We start from the raw sequence: 9419 nt of genomic DNA on the forward strand, positions 1-9419 counted from the left end.
CTTTGATATTCATGGGTACCTCAGCCAGCAGTAACCATATCTTCCTAATGGCTTATCTTATATAAGGCAGTCCTCCAGAGAGAGATTTTCCTACTGTTGCCTCGGTTTAAATATCTTTGTATCAAAGGGAAATGGGAAGTAATATTACTCTGTTTCTCCAATTTCATGGTACTCATATTGATGCTATCTGGTCCAGAACCTTAGAAGCCACAGTGTGAGGGACTCCTCCATTCTCCTTTAAAAGATTTCCCCAATTCAAACAGTTTAGACAGGGTATTCACTCTTCACTGCCACTTCCTACAGGTAACTGCTGTGGCCTTTGTCCGCATCATGAGTCCCAGCTACTCTGCTTTCAGGCTGAATGATATTAGCTATGTTAAAGGGTTAATGTGAAAACTCATATCATACATTAAACGTAAAAATAATTTTGGAAAGGTGCTGTGTCATAAAAAGCTAAATTGTTGATATAGCTTCCTCATGAAGAAAACCCTCCGAGCAGCTAAAGGAACAATAGGAAGAGCGTGAAGAGCAGAGACATTTGAAACTGACATGAACTAAACTACTTCATGGACTTCTGTGGTTCTGAGCATAGCATCTGGTCAAAGCTGAGTAACACAAGACTGTTCTAGCTCTTTTCAACTGTCGAGAATATTTCTAGGAGATGTGGCACCTTTCTTAGGACTATGGCATTCTGAAATCTTTCTCTTTCAAGCCATATGCAGGCAGATGGTGACTCCCCTTTATGTTTCTCCAAAAACCCCTTTGTTGTTGTTGCCAAAGCAAACAGCACTACATAACATCATTTCTTTTCTCCTCCTCCCCTCCCTCCCCCTCCCCTCCCCCTCCCCCTCCCCCTCCCCCTCCCCCTCCTCCTCCTCCTCCTCCTCCTCCGTTAACTTTTTTCAGGACAGCAGTTGGAAGATTTTCCTGTGAAAGAACAAATAGTGGAGTCTTTTTAGGCTTGTGGGACATACATTCTATGTCACCAACACCTTACTCACGTGTCATAGTACAATAGCACTCCTAGACTTTCATAGGCATATACATATGCACACACACAGTACACATGTATATAAATCTCTATGTCTCTCTCTCTCTCTCTCTCTCTCTCTCTCTCTCTCTCTCTCTCTCTCTCTCTCTCTCTCTCTCTGTGTGTTACATGATTGGAGTGGCTGTATTCCAATGAGCTGCTGGACGGGTATGTCTGCAGTTGCCACTGTCATCCCTCATTTAGAGCATTGCTACTTAAGCTGTGGTCTGCAGAAGCTAACCATTTTATCGTCGTGTGGGAGTCCTTGGAAAGCATAGGCTCTGTCCCTACGCTGGGCCTGTCGTCTCGGGAACGGTGTTCTTAAAGGATTTCCAGGTGATTCATAGGTGTTTGCGTTTGTGAAGCCATGGCCGCAGATGGTAGCACACGGGAGACATCTGGACATATATTGTATCCTGCTCATTGGGGTTGGCACTCTCAGAGTGTAACTGTGAGCCCTTTTCTTCCCCTGCTTCCTCCTCACCCACTAACCGCATGCTCTGCTTCGGCTGTCAGCTTGCCTCACCACCTCCTCAGCCTAGCAGCTGCTCATTCCCCAGTTTCTGCGTCCTCATGGGAGGTTGTTGGGAACTCGTCAGATGCGAAGGCTTTGGCTTGCTTGCATCTCTGCTGAAAACATGGTTGTGCGCCTTACTTTCGGGAGGCAGGGGGCGCATATCACCTGCCCGCTTTGCCACAGCATCTCTTTCAAGAGTCAAATGTAAACAAGAAAGGGAGTTCAGGTCACATTTCTCTTTGCATACTGGATATGGAAGAGCCTGCAATAATTATTAAACTTTTTGGTAATATTGGATTGACAACGAGTTTCTTCCTAGGAGATGCCTGGACGGTGGCTGCCATTTTTTTCTCACACTATGGCTGCCCTCTGCCCTTGGTGAAGACAAAGGTCATCAAAAAGAACACCAAGGAGTTTATCCATCATAAGTTAGACTGATAAGTCAAAATTAAGTGAAATTGATAGAACCCCCGAGGTACAAACAACAAGTTCTGGAGACGTTTAAGGGCGAGACCCTGATTCTTCACATCAGTTAGGGGAGCAACATGAAAGCAAATCACATTCCCGCTTCACAGCCTCTGGAAGTTTCTGGTCCACAGGTGAAGGAACTGGAGGAACTGATGATGTGCAGGAAATCTTACTGTGCCGAGATCTCTTACAACATGGCCGCCAAGAACGGCAAAGCCATCATGCAAAGAACAGCACAGCTAGTCATCGGAGCCACTAATCCCACTTCGAGGCTGCACACTAAAAAAAGTAGATGGCTCATGTGAATATTTTATTGGTGCTTAAGTAAAGCTACAGAAACTGCAAAGTAAATAAATAAATAATAACAGCAAGTCCAAAAAAGAAACACTCTGAGAGTGCTGGAGGTTGCAAGGCAATTGAGCTGTTTCCGAATTTTCGTAAATGGAACCCAGAGGCCTTAATTATGATGTATATTTCTTCAAGTGAAGCTTTCGAATAAATCATAATAGGCAATTATATAATTTTCCTGCTGTTCCCCATCCCCTTCCCTTTATCCTTTCTTATTAGTACAGGACCTCTACATAATAAACTGGCCCATACTGGGTTGATTTGCATAGGTGCACGCTGATTATTTAGCCTTGAAGTCTGATTACAAGTCTCCCTAGAAGAGCTGCCTAGGCTGGACTGAATATCCTTCAGCGGAGGAGGTAGAGAGCTGGCTTTGGCTCTCGCTGAGCAGTTGCCTGTCTTCATTATCCGACAACTTTTCTACCCAGAGCAGAGCATCTCATATGTAGCAGCTTCTCAGTAAGTATTTATTGGAGCCATGCCCTCCTCTAGGGCAGTTTTCCGTACTTGGTAGAGCTCGGTTCTAAAATCTCTCTTATGATAGTTTCTACTTGTGTCTTTCATCTTGGGAAACCCTATGTAGGATGTAATGAAACTAAATATAAATTACTGAATCCAGCACTACACTTTGGTCTCCTCATTTAGCCTTTACTGTATGTAATTCCTAGTATGTGTGCCTATCTTAAAGCTGAACAAACTGAGGCTTTGAAGGAGCAACTTGTTTGAAGTCTTAGAATTAGAAACAGAAGGGACAGAGAATTGAATCCAAGCAGCACAATTGGAAAGTAAATGTTAACCACTGACGTGACACAGGACTCATAACAGAAATTGAGCGTGCTTTGGGCCGATTTTCAGTGGCTAGCATTTAATAGAAAATTGCAAGTATCAGTTTCGAAGTGAGTCCTGTACTCTTGAGGCTCATGTACAGGAAACCATTGTTCATGGGTCATTAGCAAAGACACTGAAAGTTGATGCTGACATCCTGCTCGTCCTACGAAAGCGCTGTAATGCAAAAATCTGTCAAGTTGTCAGGGGCCTCATTACAATAAGAATCATAGCTATGGTAAACACATAAGTAATTTTGGCCTCTGCCTAGACTTAGTCACCAAGGTCTCAGTGATCAAGCTTCATGCCCTGCATAGTGAAGTCTTCAGGCTTCTCACCAAGACCTCCAATGTGGCCTCAGGATTTGGTAACTGTGTTTGGTGTAAGCAATGTATGGATGGCAGGGGAAATTGCTGCTCACAAGCCACCATTTGAGCACCTGTGCTGACAGTAACAGACTTCTTCTGCCACCACAGGGGCAGGTCTCTGAAGAGCGTGCATGATTCTTGAAAATTAGAACAGCCCGTTCACCTTGAATGTGTGGAAATTGACATTGTGTGTGGATTTCTGTAGTCATGAGCCTGGATACTTGCCTGAAGCCCTGCTGTTTCAGGCAGTTATTGAGGCCAGAGAAGGTGGGGGGGGGAGAGGAGGGGAATGCTGCACAGTATCTAAGTCATTCTATAATACTAAATCTAAGAAAGATACGAAGAACAATACACATGATGCCCCTTCTTCCTCTGATAATGACAAGAAATCATTATTGATGGGCCTATAACACAAAGGCTGTCTTTTTGAGTGGGGTAACAGGGGATATGAAATTGTTTTATGTTGTCTAAGTGCTGCATAAATGCAAGGCGGTTGCCATTGTGAGCCACCTTAGAATAATGTGGTTATCACCGGCCGACTTCTGGCAGAAATGCTGCATCTAAGCAAATAGAAGAGGGAAGAAGAGAGTGTGCTGGGGAGAGCAGAATGATAAGCTAAGGGGATGTCTATCTCAAGTGTCATATATAATCACATAGGCTATTCGTAGATAATTTCAGCCCAGTTCAAACCAGACTATGATAACCTGCGGCATTCATCACCCCTTAATGGACAGGGGTGCTGAAACATCATGTTTACCTTACTGTGTTGCTCCATTAGGTAATATGCAACTCACCTAGGTTTCCCACGCTTCTGTTCCTGTTCAACTACCCTTTTATTGACAGTTTGAAATTCGCATTGATTTGTTTGCTCAATGGATAGTTACTGAACGCCTACCATGTCTTGGATTCTGGCTCATGTTTTGGTACAGAGACAAATAAGATCCAACTGTACTCTTAGCCCGTAGTGATAGATGAGTGTGACAAACACATTCAGGAGAAGAGGCAGCACAATGCTGGGAGATTGGCTTTGCAGCATATATGTGGAGAATGAGGAAAGGAGGGAGGGTCAGTTCTATATGAGATGACGAAGGATTGAGGGATCTTAGAGAAGTCTTTGGGTAAAACATGCTCTGGCCTGAAAGTTGCAAAGGGTTTGTAAGCATATTTTGCACACATGTTTGTGTATCTGATCCATTGTACTTGCCGGGGAATGTAATCTTGGTTTCTGCATTCACAAACATGAACTGAGCACCCATTGTATTCCAGGGTCTGAGCTATGAACTCATAGTCAGAACTAAGGGGAGGTATAAATTCGTATTTATGGAAGAGACCTGCATTCCAGGATGCAATTCACAAATGTTATTTTGCTCTCAATTTCTTTTCTTCAGGCTCCTAACTCTTTTCCTCGTTATATGGGACTAACTAGTACCTATGTGTCAGATCTCAGTAGAGTCACTATCATTCTGGTTATTACTGAGTTCCTGGGAGGACTGCACTTCCTAGCTGGGTGGGAGCACCTGATGATTCCTGTCCCATGAGCTGTGAGCATTGTCAGATATACCCACTCTGTTAGGAAAGCACTCAGTGACAAAGCTAGAACCAGGAGACCACTTCATTCTTCTGGCTTAGCATATGATACCGTTGGTGTCAATGAACCTGCTCCATCAGCCTGGATCCCCAAGTAGCTATTATTTGTAGAAGATTCTACTAAGCTACAATGGGCATCTAACATTACTAAGAAATAAACGTTTGTCTTTTAAACTCCTGAGCTTTTGGGCTGTTAGTTACCTCGGTATAATGTTCTGATGATACACCATTTTGGGGAAGGTGTCCACATTACCCTAAGTAAGTCATCTTATACTTCCCATCTACATGTATGTACCTTTTCCTCTTTCATTAAAAATCCCATTGTATGTTACATTTAGTGATTAGAAATATCTATGAACTATGTTGTTTATTATGATATCCAAAGAAGCTAACACAATGAAAATAAATGCTTGTGGAAAGGATGAATAAATAAATGAACCTGAAATTATCATGAAATAAGGGGAAATGTTGAATTGATGCAATCCTTTGTATTGATACTGTCCTGAGTAAAGCATGGAATGTGTCAGGAATTTGAGAACATTCCTTCTAGCCTTCCCCAGTGGCCATCTTTGTCTAGTTCAACTAAAATAATTCTAAGTCTAATAGGACAGTTTTCCCCAAATTAAGTTTTTCCCAGTGTATTTAGTAGGAGCGAGGGTTTTTGCATTTTTTTTCTTTGCACTATCTCTGATTTGTACCTCGTTGGGAAGTCCAGTTTCCTGCAATCCTTGGATATGAATAGCAGCCCACAGACCCTGGATCTTGAATGTCTAGAAACATACATATCTCTAGAAAACACATCTTTGATGAAGATACTCCCTTCTCTGCTCAGACATAACCGTTTTAAGATGGTCTTAAAATTGTCTTTGAAATATAACAATTGCTCTCTGCGTGAATACTCTCTCTCTCTCTCTCTCTCTCTCTCTCTCTCTCTCTCTCTCTCTCTCTCTGTGTGTGTGTGTGTGTGTTATCCCAGCTTGGAGCATCTCCAGCTTACCCCAGGGAATACTCTAGCTGGTATCCTTCATGGTGCTTTAACGAAGCGCCTGTCTGTGTTCAGGAAACATCAAAGTTGCTCAGGCTTCAAAACAAGCTAAATGTCGGCAGCTACAGCCAGGGGCAAGATGGGGAACTGTTCACCTCTCTGTCTCATGAACTAATTACAAAAGAACATGATGCACCAGCTTTTTTTGTGGGTCACGGGTATCATTGAACTTCAAGTCTTGGCACATCTGCTTGATCCATGATCACCTTATTTAGACTGGGAGAGAGTAACAATGAAGGCCTTGTGTACTCACTGGCTCATGGTTAGGAGGCCTATGTCTTTTGAGAAGCATAGACTGGCTGGGTGTGATGGAGCCAGTACCAGGCAGGCCCTGCCAATCACTTCTCCCTTCCTTCCCCTATTCTTCTACTGGGCCTTGAGTTGAGTCTGACAGTCTGTTTCGCCTCAGGTATAAACTTATTTCCAGTTCTCCCTCTGAAGCCTGCTGAGCATTTATGCGCAGAGGCACTGGCTGCCTCGCTGAAGCAATCATTGATCCGTGCTCACTGCCACCTCTCTTTGTTCCACTGGCTTCCAGGACATTCATCTTGCTGCTGGTTTTGTTTCCCTGAACATTTGTGATTGGCTGTGTTGTGCTACTGTATGACCATTCATCCTTATTTTCTAGTGACAAGGACAGTATCCTTTGACAATTAGGGGCAAACATATAAAAATAGCATGATTTATAGACAAAAAGAAGTGCCAAAGGAGGGGGACAAAAGTCCCCCGTAACCTCCATAATGTTAATTCATAGGCATTCTCACAAAGGCAGGAAATACAGAAGTGAAACTGTTTTAATGTTACTTCAGTCTTCTGTAGAAGGTTAGTTCTAGGTTAAAGTAGAGAAGATGCAGCAAAGCCGTGCTAACGTGAGGGCAGCTCTTGTATGGGCACATGCTCAGTGAGTAGGCCCAGTGGCAGAAAATGTGACGTCAATGAAGGACATGGTTCAAGTCCTGCATAGCCCCATGTGTCTGTGTGTCACACAGTGGAAGTCTTTATCTCAGAGTTCGCTACTGGGAAGAGAGTTAGGGAGAGGGTAGAGAGAAAATTTGGCAGCATAGGTGTGTTAAGACAAACTGTCAAGTAGAGTGGTTATGAAATTTAAGTGGCATGCATAATTAGTATCCTTGGATATTCAGGGCATCCTTAAGTATGGTCTGACTTAGAAATCTTAAAAAGTCAAAAGTAATGTCCATCCAGTAGAAATCATACATTAAGTATGAATCTTAACCTTTTCATAGGCCTGTAACATGCAGTAACATTTTCCCCTGTGGTGTTGGGCAGCAACAGTAGCAAGACTTGGCTACCATTCAGGTCCATGATCACAGGGTAAGCTGGGCTGGTTGGTAAGTGAGGCATGCTCAATGCATTTTCGACTCATGTTGTTTTTGGTTGAGGAGTGTATGTATCTTAAGTTTCTTTCCCAGAGTCAGTTGATTGGAGATTACTGTAACTGATGTTTAGTTCTGAGCCTGATCCTGTTGGACCACTCAGCCAGTGAGTCAATCCAAGTAACACTTATTGAGTTACTCTTTACTTGGTTGGCACTGGACCATCATGTCCTATCTCTCTATTTGCTGTCCTTAGGATGAGGCTATAAACATAAGGACTGCAGAAACGCTCGCTGCACTTGACTGAACGGTAGTTGGGGAAGGAGGCAGTACAGAGACAGCGAGCACCTGATGGAACCAGGCAGCTGAGAACCTGAAGATCCAGTAACTCGTCTTTCCTCATGGACCACCAATGAGGATGACCGGAGACATCCAGCCTTTACCTTATACAAAATGAGGACGGTTTCAGATTTCTCTAAACTCACAACTAATGACCTCATGGAACTTTGCAACACTGTTTGGAGAATACTCCCCCCTCCCAATATCCTTCAAAGATATGTGGCTTCAGGCTTCTAGCATTCTTTTGCATATGATACAGTACCTCGAAGCCTACAGCTCGAGCTTTCTTTCCTCTTGTTTGACAGACAGCTTAGGGTGAGTCGGAGCAAAACACTCATCAATCAAGCCTGGTCCTGGTGAGCTCTGACATCCTGCAGTGATGTTGACTGCTGGGAACGTCTCAAGCTCACCTTGGGTCAAGCGTGTAGACCAAGCCATGGTTTCCTGGCTCCCGTATCTAATATTTGAGTATAGAGCTCTGAGTACAGATCTCTAACAGAAGGAAAACTGGGCAATTCTGAAGCTTCACTCCTAAGACTTGTGTCCATCACTTTCCTGGAGAAGCCATAGTTGTTCAGCAATAGCTTATTGCTATGTCTCTACTTCATGTGCTCTTTCTAGCCTGCATTAACTGCTATTTGTATAGGTGTCTAAAGTCACTTGCAAGAGAAGCTCAGAGCCACGATGCTAGGAGTGGGAGCTTTCCTGGGGAATAAAAAAACACTGTGAAACCTCTGACTTCCACCTTTTCTTTTGGGGTTGTTTTACACAAAAAGGACCTTTCTGATTGTATCTCATCTGCTGTGTTGCTAATTTCCTGAGACATGCCCAGGAGTCCTCCTTATTTTACCTTTTATAATACCAAAGAAGAACCAGAGTGATTCTTAGGAAAATCAGACACAAGGATGTGTTTGTGAAGCAGGAAACACCGCAGTGTCAGGGACACCACTATCATAGAACAGAATGAGAGCTGTGTGTCCTCCACTTACCTCTGTGAATGCCTAGTGTTCCCTCATTCATGGGTCACTTGTGTGTCAAGGGGCAGCCAGTTCTCCAGGTTAAGGAAAGGTGGGGGGGCAGATTTAGAAGCACAGCTTTGCTGTGTTTGCACATAGCTGCTGGATCATTTGAGCAATGACCTCAGTCTCCACAGTTAGTAGGAAAGACACACTCCCAACACATTTCTCACTATGTACAATTGTACCTTTATCTCATCTTTATCCAGCATTGGCAACATTGGAATACTCTGCAAATGATAGCTTTTCATTGTATGATGGCTGAAATCTTCATTTGAAGGTACTTCCCGTTACCCACCTTTTACCTAGTTATTCATGAAGGAATCTTGAGAATCAGGCTATGTGAAGCTATCAGATACTCCGGGTTGCCTTGGGTGCGACAGACACATTTTAAGTACTCTATAGTCACATGTGGAGTTAGAAGCTTCTATTCCGACAGCAAAACTATCTAGTGATCATGCCATCATTACAGAAATTTCCATAGTTCAATGGTGTTCTGTGTTCTAGACATTATTTCTCAGATCTCAACTATCATAGATCAA

General features: G+C 43.3%; 1 long non-coding RNA gene across 1 annotated transcript; it reads left to right on the forward strand.

Moving 5' to 3' along the window:
- The first annotated feature begins 1104 nt into the window (after positions 1-1104).
- LOC134487063 (uncharacterized) lies at positions 1105-8592 on the forward strand. Its single transcript, XR_010066781.1, has 2 exons — positions 1105-2822; positions 7779-8592. It is a non-coding gene; the product is annotated as an uncharacterized LOC134487063 (long non-coding RNA).
- Positions 8593-9419: the final 827 nt, after the last annotated feature.

The sequence above is a fragment of the Rattus norvegicus genome, chromosome 5, assembly GCF_036323735.1.
Source record: "Rattus norvegicus strain BN/NHsdMcwi chromosome 5, GRCr8, whole genome shotgun sequence".
NCBI lineage: Eukaryota > Metazoa > Chordata > Mammalia > Rodentia > Muridae > Rattus > Rattus norvegicus.